We start from the raw sequence: 17199 nt of genomic DNA, 5'->3' as shown, positions 1-17199 counted from the left end.
TTGGTGTCTTGCCATGGGTGTTGGGTCCCCTGGAAGTGGAATTACAGACAGTGTGATCTACCATGTGGGTGCTGGGAGTTGAACTAGGGTCCTCTGGAAGAACAGTCAAGGCTCTTAACCACTGAGCCATCTCTCCAGCCACGTTTTTTGTTTTGTTGCTTTGTTTTGTTGAGACAGGGTTTCTTTTGCTGTCCTGGAATTCGTTCTGTAGACCACGCTGGCGCTGGCCTCCTCACAGAGATCCCTTTGTCTCTGCCTCCTGAGTACTGGGATCAAAGGTGCACCACCACCACCAGCACTACCACCACCACCACCCTGGTGAGCCAGAGGATTTTGTTTTTGTTGCTTTGCTGTGCTCAGCCTTTTATTAAGACTGAATCCCCTCAGACAATCACCTTTTATGTGTGCATTCTGAGCACTCCCTGGTGAGGTGAGAGTGAGCTGGTGACTAGACAGGCATAAATGAGAATTGTCATCCTTTAAAGGATGTCTTTGTAGAGATGCTGGAAACTAGGGTCTAGCACCAAGCCATGGGTGCTTTCTTCCTGGGAGCAGCCCAGGAAAACGAAGGCATAACCAAGGCCCCATATCTTCAGGGTCTTCCCCTTGGTGCATGCTGGTTCCTCCTTTGGATCCCCTCCCAAGACTATGCTCCTTCCTTATGGGTGTCAGAGACCCTTCCTAGGGCTAGGAATTCTTGCTCCGGGCTGCCGCATATACCCTGTGAGTGTTGAGGCTCTTTTTCTTCCCTGAGAGCTGGAACCCTAGCCCCTAATGGGGAAGGTGGTGGCCATGACACAGAGCTGGTACCAATGAGTATGTAAATATTGAGGAGGGAACTGGGATGGGCCTGAGCACTGGGAAGGCTAAGGATTGCCTAGCTGTCTTCTTTGTCCTTGGTGCCACTTTTGTTAAGGATGTGGGTGAACTCTGTGTAGTTGAACTTGCCTTTCTTATCAAAAGGTGCCTCATAGTACATCTTGTCTAGTCTCTCATCTAGGAAACTGTTGCCCATGGCGCCGAGTGGCTCTTTTAGGATGGTCCTTATGGACAGAACCTGAGGTCTTCTCACCGAAACAGGTGAAGGTGTTTCGGGTGTGCGTGCTGCTCAGCTTTTCCATAAACAGAGTGAGGAACAGGGTGAATGAAGTTCATAGGTCCTGGTGCCTCACTAACCATTCCCTCCAGGTAGCCATCCATGGGTTCTTCCCCAGAGAGGTCAGCATGTCATTCAGGTCCTCCTTGCCAATGAAGCGGCCACAGTTCTGGTCAATTGTGTTGAAGGCCTCCTTAAACTCCTGGATCTTGGACTGGTGAAACATTGGGAAGACATTGGACATAGCCCACTGAGGTCACTTTTTTGGTGGCCTTGGCCTTAGTTGGCTTGCTGGGTGGGGCTTCCCTGGTGCTAAGAAGATGCTGGAGGGGGTGGGGGGATGGCAGCTGTGGCTCTGGAACCAGGGGTTTATTATGGTGGTTCTGCAGGGAGGAATGGGTGAGGTTTAGCTTTGACCAGTTTGAGCAGTTTCAGAGAACAGACCTTCTCGCTCGCTGCCTGCCTCGTGGCTCTGGGATGAAGGGGCCGCAGTGTGGAATATAAGAGCTTGACCAAGGAAGCAATAGTGGATATGCCAGTCCCTATAAGCTGGGCCAGGCCCTAACATGTAAAAACATCAGGAACTGCCGGGGACTAGGGAAAACAATGATTAATACAATGGTATAAGAAAACAAAATTATTAAACCAGCGATTCTCACCCTACTGTCTCCAACTCTAAGACCCACTCTAATATAAAACCCCCTTCCCAGTGCCAGACTTAATCTTGATACGCTAGGCAACACTCAATACTGATGAGAAGTTAGACAGACTTTCGTGTTTGCTCCCTGGAGAGCTGCGGATCCTTACATTGGAATGTACCCCACACCTCCATCTCTGCGCTGATGGGTGCCAGTGCCGGAAAGCTGCTGTGGTCCATTTCCTTTACAATTGGCTATTAAGAATCAAACCAGTCACCTGATCAGCCGGTCATTGCCATTTGCCAATTCATAATGCTTAAAATCGTCTCGAAAACTATTTTGTTAATTTTTAATAGGCTTTTTCTGTGTGACTGGATGCTGTATCCCGAGAGTAGCCATTATGCCCAGTCCCTGATTTAAGAACTTGGCCAAACCCCCAAAGGCATTTTTCCATATCATAGATTTTTATTCCAGTTTTAGGATGACATAAATTCTGCCTGGTTACTCACATCTCTGTTTTATTCACACTTAGTCATTAGTCAGGTTTATTAAAAATGGCGGCTTCTTCAACGTGCCATTACAGACAAATGTGGTTTGCTTTCAAAATTCTAGAAAACTATCTCACCTCTATTTTCCCTCAGAAAGTAAAAGGAAAGAGGAAAGAAGAAACATTGCCATTTCTTCTATATTCTTAAATATCTTTCTTTAACAGAGAAACACCTTATTTAGTGTTTTAATCTATTAGTTATTGTATTTTAGTAGATTTTTTTTTTTTTTTTTTTTTTTTTTTTTTTTTTTTTTTTTTGGTTTTTCGAGACAGGGTTTCTCTGTGTAGCTTTGCGCCTTTCCTGGAACTCGCTTTGGAGACCAGGCTGGCCTCGAACTCACAGAGATCCGCCTGCCCCTGCCTCCCGAGTGCTGGGATTAAAGGCGTGCGCCACCACCACCTGGCTTTAGTAGATTTTTAAGATTAAAACATTGGCACATATATACACATATAATTTTAAAGTCATAAAAATAGTTTTACTGAAAGGTCATATATATATATTATATGTCAGATTTATGTATACAAATATCAGCATAGACATGTATATCTATGGATACATACATGTAGACACATACATATATCTAAACATGCAATATATGCTTATACAGATATAGACATATATCTTATATTTATATATACATATGCATATATCTGATATAAAAATGAAATAGATGAGCTGGACTTGGTGGTGCACACCTTTAATCCCAGCACTTGGGAGGAAGAGGCAGGCAAATGTCTGTGAGTTCAAGGCCAGCCTGGTCTACAGAGTGAGTTCCAGGACAGGAACCAAAACTACACAGAGAAACCCTGTCTCGATAAACCACCCAAAGAAAGAAATAGATAAAAACATGAAAATATTTTTATGACTAAACGTCATTCTGTAAATTTCTTTCGTGCCTACGTGTTGAAAAACTCAAATTGAATGACATCTGTCATTCAATATGATGGTGTTTTAAGCACTCTGTAGATTCTGATATGTAAGATTAAGGGCATCCAACTTAGACTAAGTTAGTTGCGCAGGAAGAGCACAAAACACATAGGATCAGCTGATGCCAAACTCACTTGTTACTGGGGATGGTGACTGTGGACGAGAGCTTGCGTGTGTGGATGCCAACAACTGCGGACATTTTCTCATTTAGTCCTCTCACGGCCTCCGTTAGACAAACAAGGACAGTCAAGAACTGAGGCTTGGTGAACCTGGGCATCTTGCTGAGTTGTCCAACTCCAGAGCCCAGTGTGCTGCCTCTGCCTATGACCCAGCTGCTCTCCAGTGGGTGCCACTGAGTTCCAGCAACACACAGCTGCAGGAACTCAGAGCTTTGGCCATCCTCATGGAGACTACCTGCTCTCTTGGAGCAGGATATGTATGAACTATACTACCCCTGCCTCGCATTTATAGCAATACAAACAGACTACTAGTATGATGAGGAAGTTTCCACCCCCACGGCAGTGCTCAGCTGAGGAAAACTTGGACACAATGCACAGATTCCCACCTGGGAGCTCTCACGGGGCAGTGGAAAGCTTGTTCTTTGCTTGTTAGAGAGTAAAGTCACTTAACCTCCTTGAGTGTCAGCTTTCTCATCTGTGAAGATGAGGATGAAATCTGTTTCCTGGAGTGGTTGTGAAAACAAGGAAGGAATCATGGTGAAAAGTGTGTTGTAAACTGCTATCAATACAAATGCTAGCAATTAAGAGAATTACATTTGAATTTCAACACACTTAATGCCTAGATCCAGAAACTCCTAGCTGCCTACTCTCAGGTATTCTTTGTCCCAGGGCCTCCAGACCTGGTGGGGATAGAATTCCATAGACACTAGTGGTTCATGAATAAACAAACATTTCTTTGCATTCAAGGTCCTCTTCACCACACTTCATAAGTCATTAAGATAGAATGCTTATTCATAGCCAGGTCTACAATGCTGATATTCATAAAAGAAAATGTTGGCACCCCAAACAGAGGCCTGGCTGCATCCAAAAAAGGGAGAAGGACTGAGGTAGGGAGCTGGCTTGGCCTAAAAGAAAGACTTGACAAAATGTATTATGGTTTGAATGTGAAATGCTCCCATAGGCTCACATGTTTTATTAGTTGGTTCATAGCTAGAGGCATATTCTAGAAGGCTGTGGAGGTCAGGCATTTGAGGTTTTCTACTTCCTTTCAACTCTTTGCTTCCTGATCTGCAGAGATGTGAGTTAGAAGAAGCAGCAAGCTCCCATTATCCCAAAAATGCTGGCCACCATGCCTTCCTTACTGTGATCAATGGTATCCCTCCAACCATCAACCAAAACAAGCCTCTCCTCTATGAAGTTGTTTACTTTCAAGTTTTGGTCAGAGTAATTCACAAAGTAAGTAATGCAGAAAATACAGAGAAGTCGGATTATTGTTGTGACTATCTGTGTGGTTGTTAGGCCTTTAGGATTAGTTTGTGGGAAGAATATGGAAGAGTCTGGAGCTGTGGACTAGAGAAGCCTTAGATTATTCTCAACAGAGCTTCACAAGTGATTCTGGAAAGAGTTCAAAGGATCAAAGTCCCAGTAGAAAGGAATGTGGGAAATATTATTCTCCAGAAGTTTCAGAAGAGAGTAAGAACTCAACTAGGTATTGGACTTGAGGGCATTTATAACCCAAAAGAACCTGATTTCATTCATCCTATATCCAGAAGCCTCAAGTGAGTCTGAATCAAAAAGTAATGGAGCAATTTATTTGACAAAGGAAATTTTAAGCACGAGTATTATTTATAACATGGTATGGTTATTGCATTACTGCATTTACCCAGATTTACAATGATAGAAAGCAAAAAAATTGAGTAGAAAGATGGGGGAAAATATGCACTTTGGTGTGTAAAGGAATTATGATCTCAATTAAAGTTGGAGATGGAGCAGGAGTGGACGAAGTCGTGGTAATTGTTTAAAAAGATAGCACCATTAAGGAGAAACCTTGGCTTTTGAACAAGGACAATAAAGAAAGTGCCTTCAAGCTCCCAACCACTGAACTCCACGGTGTAACACTGTAAACTCAATTGAACATTTTCCGCTTAGAGCATTTGCATAAAGCAAGTCTCAGGGCCAGCAGTGCAACCATGGAGATGCACAGAGGCTGCTGTACCCATGGTCTAAGGTGGCTATATCTTGAACGGACAGAAGAACTTGGGTGTGGTGCTGGTTTTGCAGGCATTCAGGATACAAGAGTAAACAGGTAGTTTGTGTTTGCACTAGGATTTCGGAAAGCTTTTCAGACTGGAGACAAGTAGCACGATCATATAACCTGCATGGAGCATCTAAAAGGACTGTGGGTGAGGTTATATGGATAATGCATAAGATACAGTGGAGACCCCAGAGTATCAGAGAAGTCAGGTATATGGTACATTTACCAAGGAAAAACCAAAGGCATTGAGTGTGTCACACGGGTAACATTATTGGAAAGGAAGGGCCACTTTAAGCCTTTGGAGCCCAAATGATGTTACCAAGTCCCAGATGTTAGACATGGAGCTACAGGACTTAATATTATATTTCCTTGCTATGCCTCTTCCTTTAGAATGTGAATGTTTATTCTGTATCATTGAGTGTTGGAAGCATATAATTTAGGGTTTGTTTTTGTTTTTGTTGTTGTTGTTATAAGGGCTCACAGTTAAAAATTTGCCTTGAGTTTCAGAGCAGACTTTGAACTTTTGAACACTGTTGGACTGAAAACAATTTGCATTATCCCAGGATCCTAGGGAGACTAGGAGCAGAATGTTATAATTGGAGTGTGACGTGTTCCCAGTAGGCTAATGTGTTTGAATGCGTAGTCCCTAGCTTGTAGTTGTTTCAGGAGAAGGTAGAGTAGAGGGCTGTTAGGGTGAGCCTTGAGGTTTATAGCCTGTCCTCATGTGGTCTGTGGTTTGTGGTCCATAGACATGTGAAGACATACATGCTTCTACTGTCCTGGAGCCTCCCACATCTTATTTTCCCTCCACAATGGACTGCATCTCCTTCAACCATGGACCGATATAAAACTCTCCTCCTTAAGCAGCTTAATTTTTTTTTCCTTCTGGTTTCGAGATAGGGTTTCTTTGTGTAGTCCTGGCTATCCTGGAACTCACTCTGTAGACCAGGCTGGCCTCAAACTCAGAGATCCACCTGCCTCTGCCTCCCGAGTGCTGGGATTAAAGGTGTGCACCACCACTGCCTGTCCTTAAGCTGCTTCTTAACAGGTGTTTGGTCACAGCAATGAGAGAAGTTGTTATAGCTTTTGTTTTAATTGAGATGAAATTTACACGAGATTAGCTATTTTAAAGTGTAAATTCAGCTGTATGTCTGCAAAGTCAACAACTGTCTTCCTCATCTAGTTTTCAAACATTTTCATAACCACAGTCCTAGTCTGTTTTGTGTGGACACTTGTGGCTCAGCAGTTTATAAAGAAAATAAGATTTATTTAGGTCACATTTATGGAGGTCTAAAACCGTGGTACCAACTCCAACTTCTGGTAAGCACCCCAACATAAATGCTGCCACAGGGCAGGCATTCATATAAAAGACATCACAGGTGAGAAAGAAAGAAAGCAAGAGCCAAGAATGACAAACCTGCTTTATAAAAACCTACTCTTTAGGTAGCTATCTGTCCCACTAGACAGGCATTAATCTAAAGGACAGTGCCTTATGATCTAATCCTCTCTTACTAGCTCTTACCTTTTAAAGACCAGCTACTATTCAATATGATTATACCAGGGATCAAGTTTCTGATGTATGAATTTGGGGAGACAACCTACATCTAGGATATAGCAGCCACCAAGAGGAGCCCTGAGAGGGGAGGTCTTGAAGGTGGAAGCTATGAAGTCTACAACATAAACCAGACACTACTAATTCTAGGCAATTAATCATGGTGGTGTCTGTGGATCTTGTGCAAATGGATTTCAATGGTGAACCTAAAGGAGGTCCACATCAGATACTACCTCAGGGTGAAGGCCACAGGGACTTAAAGTGGGTAGGATCAGACAGAGAAAAAAAACCTGGGCTAGCGGGAACCATCCAGAGCAACTGGACTGTCCTGGCAGGAAATGGGGTACAAGTAAAGCCAAGTGCACCTGAGAAATGACTTCTATCTGTGATTCTAAAAGGCAGCTTCTCATGCTGCACAGGAATTCTCTGGCACATGCAAATGTCCTCCTCATAACTGTACCTATTGTATTTTGTATTACTGAGGTCACTGTGTTTCACGCAAACACTGCAGATTGTCCTCGAAGCAATGACTCTTTGCTCTTGTCTGGGGAGGTCATCTCCAAGCATCTCCCCATCTCTGCTGTTTGTCTTAGACTCTTGAAACAGAAAAGCACAAGAGGGCAGAAGCAGATGAAGAGTCGAGCTCCAGCCTGGCTGGCTTTGGCCTCTCAGAAGCAGACAAGGTCTCCAGCTTCCTGGAGCCACTGCATTGTGCATTAGCATTTTCAAAAGCCAGAGATTCAATTATTTTCTGTCTAGCTTCTGAATTTGGTAGCATTCTATTTACTGCTGAAGACAGCCTTTGTAAGAAATCAGTGAAGGTTTCTTATAACTGGGCCCCCTTCTGTCTGCTGCCACCTTCTCTGTACTCTGGAGCCAGCCCACATTCTTAAATTTCCCTTCTGGTACATTTCTAGCATTTCTTAGTTACTTTGCTGAAAAGTCATTTTAAACATCTCCATTTTAAAATCATCATCATTATCATTATTATTATTATTATTATTATTATTATTATTATTATTATTTTGAGACAAGGTCTCACTATGTAACCCTGGCTGTCCTGGAACTCCCAGAGATCTGCCTGCCTCTGCCTCCCAAGTGCTGGGATTAAAGACATGTGCCACTCCACCCTGCTAAAAATCTTCATTCTTGGAAGCATGTACTTATGTGCTCCTGAGCTAAGATGGTATTTTATTGAGGATTCCCTTGTACTATGGTTATTGTACTGGGGAGTGCAGAATCTACCCTGCTGGGGGTGGCAGCAAATATGGCTATTGACAGGGGATGGGGAGATGTATTTTTGGAGACACATTTGGCAAAGCTTATCCAGCTTCTAATAAGAAAAGAATGGAATGAATGTTCCTCTATTTTTAGCTACACATAAACCCCTTTAATAGGTTTGAGCTCAAAACTCCATATTTGTCGTGGTCTGGTGTTTTAACCATAGGAGGATTTGAACAAACAGCGTATTTATCTAATTCTATGCATTCAGGAATCTGCAAGCAGGACAAGACTTTACAAGACCCTGGGTGTTGTGGTAACCCCAGAACTAGGGACCTCAGGCTGTCCACATATAGGAAGGAAAGGACTGTTCTCTTGGAAACAGGCCCCAGGGGATTAAAAAGTCCACTGCATTTATCTATTTGGAATCTATGGGAAGGCATGGTTTAAGTGAAGCCTGTTACAGAGCTCTGTGTGTGTGTGTGTGTGTGTGTGTGTGTGTGTGTGTGTGTGTGTGTTAAAATGAAAGAGGAAGAAAAGGACTCTTTATAGGATTAAGGTCATTGTCAAGCTCAAAGCATTTGAGGCTTTAATCCTTTTAAAACCTTGCCACAGAAAGAGAGCCCTTGCCCCAACCGATGCATATGGCTAGACTCTCGTAGAGTGAGAGAGGAGGATCCGACACGGGCAAGCGGAGAGATGAAAGAACGATCAAGTTTAGCAAGGGAGATCCGGGTCATGGGCAAAGCTAAAATTACACAAGGCTACATCCCATCCCCATCCTTGCAGGAGGCAGACGCACCAGAGGATGGGAGAGCAAACCCAAAAGGATAATGTCCTTGATCTCAGAGGTAGAGGGGCTCCATGGAACAACACGGGATACTCAGCCTCAGGATACTGTCAGCTATCAGAAGGGACGTTGTGTCTAGGAGCTGAGGGAACATGAGATGGAGAGGGAAGCCCTGGCGACCAATGGAACCCACTTTCAGGTTGCTGGGGCTGTAGGGCCCTTCTCATGCCCTCTTACTTCAGGGCAAACTAACTGGGATGAAAGATAAGCATGCCAGCTCAGGCTGCTTTAGTCTGGAGGTCTGCCCAGCTTCGTTTCATCTTTACTGAGCGAGCAGAGTTCAGAGCCCCTTGGATCTGGGAGGTGCTGCCTATGCTAGCTATGGAGTGGACCTGCAGATCGTCCCTGTTATTGCTATGTGAACTGACCATGGTAGACAGGACCAGTGCTCCCTGAACTGCTAATGAAAGCCCAATCTGACCTTTCCAACTCCCTGCACACCTCAGTCCAAACTAGGTTATACCCCTGCGTGCCTAGCAAACAGCCACAAGGTAAAAGAATGGGAGGATGTGTTTTCACTGTGGTTTCTAAAACACCTGGACATTTTTTTTTTTTAATTGCAAGGTTTTTTTTTTCACACAATATATTTTGATCCTGTTTTTCCCTCCCCACCTCGCTACCCACCCAATTTTATGTTCTTTCTCTGGCTTTTAAAAACAGACAAAGCAAGAAACACCTGCAAAAACACAAATCAAAATAAACAAAAGACCAATAAGAAGGAGGAAAAAATGCCCCAAACAAAGCAAAATGAGACAAAAAAAAATCTGCAAAAATGCCATCGAGTTCATTTCGTGTTGGCTGTCCACTGCTGGGCTTGGGGCCTACTCTGAAGTGTGGTTAACATACTCACTGAGACTCTGTTGGAGCAAACTGGTTTTCCCTTTGAAGTGGGTATCAATAACAGATAGCTTCTTGGTGAACAGTGGAAGCCTGTGTCCAGTGCTGGGACCAGTCTGGCTTGAACCTGTGCAGGCCCTGTGCATGCTGTCGTAGTCTCTGTGACTTCTTCTGGGTTTCCTTCCTGGGTGTCTGGAAGATACTGTTTCCTTGGAGTCATCCATCACTTTAGGCTCTTAACAATCTTCCTGCCTCCTCTTCTGCACAGCTCCCTAAGCCTTGGGGGGAGGGCTGTGATAAAGACACACAGGATTGAGTGCTCCAAACTGAGTACTCTCAATCAAATAAGATTAAATGCTCTCCCTCTCCCTCTCCCTCTCCCTCTCCCTCTCCCTCTCCCCCTCTCCCTCTCCCTCTCCCTCTCCCTCTCTCTCTCTCTCTCTCTCTCTCTCTCTCCCTCCCTCCCTCCCTCCCTCCCTCTCCCTCCCTCCCTTTCACTCTCTCTCTCTCTCTCTCCTTCTCCATTGTCCATTTGTGGGTCTCTGTGTTAGCTTCTCTGATGAGGTCTGAGCAAGGCACTGAACCCCCTGTCAGATGTGTATTACTGAAGACCTTTTCCCATCCTGTAGACTGCCATTTTGCCTGAATGATGGTATCCTTTGCCACACAGATGCTTTGCAGCTACATGAGGCCCCATTTGTTAACTGTTGTCCTTGGTGCCTTGCTCTCAGTGTTCTGTTCAGAAAATACTTCCTGTGGCAATGAGTTCTAGCCTATTCCTCACTTTCTCTTTTGTAAGATTCTATTCTGATAGATACAAGAACCTAGGCATATTCTTGCTGGGTCCTCTTTAACTTTCCATGGGCAAGTGAAGTGGGAAGGTTCATCTTATGTTAGCCATTAAAAAATTAAGCCACTGCCGGGCGGTGATGGCACATGCCTTTAATCCCAGCACTCAGGAGGCAGAGCCAGGCGGCCAGCCTGGGCTACAGAGTGAGTTCCAGGAAAGGTGCAAAGTTACACAGAGAAACCCTGTCTCGAAAAACCAAAAAAGAAAAGAAAAGAAATTAAGCCACAGTGGCTCCATTGTGTCAAGATCAGAGGCCTGTCTAGACCATACACCCCTCAACTCCACCCACATGTGAAGGATTCACCACAGCTCCACCCCCAACCAGTGCACCACAGATAGCCTGCTGGCATGGTTTTAAGGTTAATATCCTTTAGGAATTAATACAACATAGTTATAAATTACTCATTTTAAGCCTCTGTGTACTTAAAATGGCAGTATGCAGAGAACATCCTCCATGAGGCTGCCATACATTAACACAAACCAGTAGAGAAGTGGTAATCAGTCAAGTTAAACCCAGGTCAAAAACATTTTTTTTTTTTTTTTTTTTTTTTTGGTTTTTTCGAGACAGGGTTTCTCTGTGTAGCTTTGCGCCCTTCCTGGAACTCACTTGGTAGACCAGGCTGGCCTCGAACTCACAGAGATCCGCCTGCCTCTGCCTCCCGAGTGCTGGGATTAAAGGCGTGCGCCACCACCGCCCGGCTCAAAAACATTTTTAAAAACATTTTAAAAATTTATTTTATTATTATTATTATTATTATTATTAGTAGTAGTAGTAGTAGTAGTAGTAGTGTGTGTGTGTGTGTGTGTGTGTGTGTGTGTGTGTGTGTGTGCGTGCAGGTATCTGCAGAGGCCAGAAGAGGGCAGTGGATTCCCCTAGAGCTAGATTTGCAGGCAGTATGGATGAAGCCATCTCTCCAGCCCTGCAAACACTTTTTAAGCATAAGATCCCACTAAAGCTTTTTCAAAGAGCATTTGTTCCTTTCAAGGTCCATTGCTGTTTCTCACCTTGTCTTATTGTTTGTGTTAAAAGCACAACATAAGATGTAACCTCTTGACAAATATCTAATTGCACAATACTGTGTTGATTAAATGCTCCTCTCTGCAGACGTTTAGAAGTTATTTGCTGGGGCCCGTGGAGGTAGACGGGCCCAGCGGCGGCAGCCGACAGGGATATTCAGACCCGGCGGCAGCCGGCAGAGACATTCAGGCCCAGCGGCAGCCCACAGAGGTACACGGGCCCAGCTGCGGCCTGCTGAGGTAAACGGTCCCGGCGGCAGCAGCCGACAGGGACATCCAGGCCCGGCGGCAGCCGGCAGAGACATTCAGGCCCAGCGGCGGCCCACAGAGGTAGACAGGCCCGGCGGTAGAGACAACCAGACGCAGGTAGGCCTGCGGCGGGGGCCCGTGGAGGTAGACGGGCCCAGCGGCGGCAGCCGACAGGGATATTCAGACCCGGCGGCAGCCGGCAGAGACATTCAGGCCCAGCGGCAGCCCACAGAGGTACACGGGCCCAGCTGCGGCCTGCTGAGGTAAACGGACCCGGCGGCAGCAGCCGACAGGGACATCCAGGCCCGGCGGCAGCTGGCAGAGACATTCAGGCCCAGCGGCGACCCACAGAGGTAGACAGGCCCGGCGGCAGAGACAAGCAGACGCAGGTAGGCCTGCGGCAGCGGCCCGTGGAGGTAGACGGGCCCAGCAGCGGCCTGCTGAGGTAGACGGGCCCAGCGGCGGCAGCCGACAGGGATATTCAGACCCGGCGGCAGCCGGCAGAGACATTCAGGCCCAGCGGCAGCCCACAGAGGTACACGGGCCCAGCTGCGGCCTGCTGAGGTAGACGGGCCCAGCGGCGGCAGCCGACAGGGATATTCAGACCCGGCGGCAGCCGGCAGAGACATTCAGGCCCAGCGGCAGCCCACAGAGGTACACGGGCCCAGCGGCGGCCTGCTGAGGTAAACGGACCCGGCGGCAGCAGCCGACAGGGACATCCAGGCCCGGCGGCAGCCGGCAGAGACATTCAGGCCCAGCGGCGACCCACAGAGGTAGACAGGCCCGGCGGCAGAGACAAGCAGACGCAGGTAGGCCTGCGGCGGCGGCCCGTGGAGGTAGACGGGCCCAGCAGCAGCCTGCTGAGGTAGACGGGCCCAGCGGCGGCAGCCGACAGGGACATTCAGGCCCGGCGGCAGCCGGCAGAGACATTCAGGCCCAGCGGCGGTCCACAGAGGTAGACAGGCCTGGCGGCGGAGGCAGGCAGACGCAGGTAGACCTGTGGCGGCGGCCTGTGGAGGTAGACGGGCCCAGCAGCGGCCAGCTGAGGTAAACGAGCCCGGCGGCAAAGGCCGACAGGGACATTCAGTCCAGGCTGCAGCCTGCAGAGACATTCAGGCCCGGGTGGCGGCCCCCAGAAGCAGACAGACCCAGCTGCAGCTGACAGGGACATACAGGCCCGGCGGCGGACTGCAAAGGTAAACAGGCCCAGGGACGGAGACAAGCAGACACAGCTTGGAACAGGGACGCCCCTAACCCCAACATCTGGGGAAGAAGCTATATCGGTGGGTCAGAACCAGAACGAATCTGAACACTCCCTCTGAGGACAACCCAGGGCCCAGCTGCTGATCCTGTGAAACCCAACAACTTGGAGGTGTTGGTGAGACTACCCTGCTCAGCTGAAACCCATCTGGGAGAGGATTCAGATGCCTACAGTTTAAAGTCTGAAGAAACAAGATCAGCTGAGGAGTTGACAAATGAACAAAACGTGACCTGGGAACAGAGAAGAAGGTGCTACCCAGACACCAAACCAGATCATCAGAATCATAAGTATATAATTCACCGATTGAAATCAGCTGTCCCTGAAGAAATAGCCCAATAGCACCAATTTAACCAAGAACCACTACTAAACCAAGACTAAAAATTAGAACAAGAGAGGCACTCTCAGACACAGACACCACCTGCACCTCACAGAGGAAGAGATGAGTAGACGCCAGTGCAAAAATACAGGCAACAACATAAAGACCTATATGGCAACATCAGAACCTAGTGATTCTACACCTGCAAGACCTAAACATACCATGACAGAAGAAACAGAAGAAATCAACCCTAAAAATGACATTAAGAAGATGATAGAGGCCCTTAAAGAAGAAATAAAACATTCCCTCAATGAGGAAATAAAAACTTTCCTTAAAGAGGAATTGAAAAACTACCTTAAAGAGGAAATAAAAACTTTCCTTAAAGAGGAAATAAAAAACTCCCTTAAAGAGGAAATAAAAACTTCCCTTAAAGAGGAAATGAAAAACTCCATTAAAGAGGAAATAAAAAACTCCCTTAAAGAAATGGAAGAAAAAACGAACAAAAAATGGGAAGAAATCAAATCAAGCCAAGAAAAAGCAATTAAACAGATGAAAGAAACATTCCAAGATCTGAAAAATGAATTTGAGACAATAAAGAAAACACATGCTGAGGGAATGCTGGAAATAGAAATCCTGACAAAACGAACAGGAACTACAGAAACAAGCATAACCAACCGATTGCAAGAGATGGAACAGAGAATCTCTGACGCTGAAGACACGATAGAGAAAATAGATTCGTCAGTCAAAGAAAACAATAAAGACAAAAAAGTCCTAACACAAAACGTCCAGGAAATTTGGGACACCATGAAAAGACCAAACCTAAGAATAATAGGGATAGAAGAAGGAGAAGAATACCAACTCAAAGGCACAGAAAATATATTCAACAAAATCATAGAAGAAAACTTTCCTAACCTAAAGAAAGAAATACCTATGAAGATACAAGAAGCTTACAGAACACCGAATAGGCTGGATCCAAAAAAAAAGTCCCCTCGCCACATAATAATCAAAACTCTAAACACACAGAATAAAGAAAAAATATTAAGAGCTGCAAAGGAAAAGGACCAAGTAACATATAAAGGCAAACCCATCAGAATAACACCAGACTACTCAATAGAGACTATGAAAGCTAGAAGATCATGGACAAACCTCATGCAGACACTAAGAGACCACGGATGCCAACCCAGACTATTATACCCAGCAAAACTCTCAATCACCATAGGCGGAGTAAACAAAATATTCCAGGATAAAACCAGATTTAATCAATACCTGTCCACAAACCCAGCCCTACAGAAAGCACTAGAAGGGAAAATTCAACCCAAAGAAGCTAAACACATCCATGAAAAATCAAGCAATAGATAATCCTACACCAACATACACCACAGAAGGACAACACAACACAACCAAAAAAATAACAGGAATTAACAATCACTGGTCATTAATATCCATCAATATCAATGGTCTCAACTCACCTATAAAAAGACACAGGCTAACAGAATGGATAAGAAAACAGGACCCATCCATATGCTGCATACAAGAAACACACCTTAACTCCAAAGACAGACACTACCTCCGAGTAAAGGGCTGGGAAAAGGTTTTCCAAGCAAATGGACCTAAGAAACAAGCTGGTGTAGCTATCCTAATATCTAATAAAATAGACTTCAAACTAAAATCAATCAAAAGAGACCAGGATGGACATTACATATTCATCACGGGAAAAATCCACCAAGATGAAGTCTCGATTCTAAACATTTATGCTCCAAATACAAAAGCACCCACATTCATAAAAGAAACACTACTAAAGTTTAAAACGCACATCAAACCCCACACATTAGTAGTGGGAGATTTTAACACACCACTCTCACCAAAAGATAGATCTACCAGACTGAAACTTAACAAAGAAATAAAGGACCTAACAGATGTTATGACTCAAATGGACCTAATAGATATCTACAGAATATTCCATCCTAACACAAAAGAATATACCTTCTTCTCAGCACCACATGGAACCTTCTCAAAAATTGACCACATGCTTGGACACAAAACAAATCTCAACAGATACAAAAAAATTGGAATAACCTCCTGTATCTTATCAGACCACCATGCCTTAAAGTTAGAACTCAATAACAACAAAAATTATAGAAAACCCACAAACTCATGGAAACTGAATAATGCCCACCTGAAACATCAATGGGTCAAGGAAGAAATAAAGACAGAAATTAAAGAGTTCCTAGAATTCAATGAAAATGAAAGTACAACATACCCAAACTTATGGGACACTATGAAAGCAGTGCTAAGAGGAAAATTCATAGCTCTAAATGCACACATAAAGAAGATGGAGCAATCCCATACCAATGAATTAACAGCACAACTGAAAGCTCTAGAACAAAAAGAAACAAACTCACCCAGGAGAAATAGACGCCAGGAAATAATCAAATTGAGGGCTGAAATCAACGAAATAGAAAACAAGAGAACAATACAAAAAATCAATGAAACAAAGAGTTGGTTCTTTGAAAAAATCAACAAGATAGACAAACCACTAGCCAAATTAACCAAAAGGCAAAGAGAGAGCACCCAAATTCACAAAATCAGAAATGAAAAGGGAGACATAACAACAGACAATGAGGAAATCCAGAGAATCATCAGATCATACTTCAAAAACCTGTACTCCACAAAAATGGAAAACCAGGAAGAAATGGACAATTTTCTGGATAAATACCAAATACCAAAATTAAATCAAGACCAGATAAACCATTTAAATAGACCAATAACCCCTAAAGAAATAGAAACAGTCATCAAAAGTCTCCCAACTAAAAAAAGCCCAGGACCAGATGGTTTCAGTGCAGAATTTTACCAGACTTTCAAAGAAGAACTAATACCAATCCTCTTCAAAGTGTTCCACACAATAGAAACAGAAGGAACACTACCAAACTCTTTTTATGAGGCTACAATTACCCTGATACCCAAACCACACAAAGATGCAACAAAGAAAGAGAACTACAGACCAATCTCCCTCATGAACATTGATGCAAAAATACTCAACAAAATATTGGCAAACCGAATCCAAGAATACATCAAAACAATCATCCATCACGACCAAGTAGGATTCATCCCAGGGATGCAAGGATGGTTCAACATACGGAAATCAGTCAATGTAATACACCATATAAACAAACTGAAAGAAAAAAACCACATGATCATCTCCCTAGATGCTGAAAAAGCCTTTGACAAAATCCAACACCCCTTCATGATAAAGGTCTTAGAAAGAATAGGAATACAAGGAACATTTCTAAACATAATAAAAGCAATTTATAGCAAGCCAACAGCAAACATCAAATTAAATGGAGAGAAACTCAAAGCGATACCACTAAATTCAGGAACAAGACAAGGCTGTCCACTCTCCCCATATTTATTCAATATAGTGCTAGAAGTTCTAGCTAGAGCAATAAGACAACAAAAGGAGATCAAAGGGATACAAATTGGCAAGGAAGAAGTCAAACTTTCACTATTTGCAGATGATATGATAGTATACATAAGTGACCCCAAAAACTCTACCAGGGAACTTCTACAGCTGATAAACTCCTTCAGTAAAGTGGCAGGATACAAGATCAACTCAAAAAAATCAG

At 44.4% G+C, this 17199-nt stretch overlaps 1 pseudogene; it reads right to left on the bottom strand.

Moving 5' to 3' along the window:
- Window positions 1-877: 877 nt before the first annotated feature.
- Window positions 878-1973, bottom strand: LOC114690844 (annotated as a pseudogene).
- Window positions 1974-17199: the final 15226 nt, after the last annotated feature.

The sequence above is a fragment of the Peromyscus leucopus genome, chromosome 16_21 (genome assembly GCF_004664715.2).
Source record: "Peromyscus leucopus breed LL Stock chromosome 16_21, UCI_PerLeu_2.1, whole genome shotgun sequence".
NCBI classification, from domain to species: Eukaryota; Metazoa; Chordata; class Mammalia; order Rodentia; family Cricetidae; genus Peromyscus; species Peromyscus leucopus.
The sequence above is the reverse complement of the archived record's forward strand: the minus strand, read 5'-3'. Positions and strand labels throughout refer to the sequence as shown.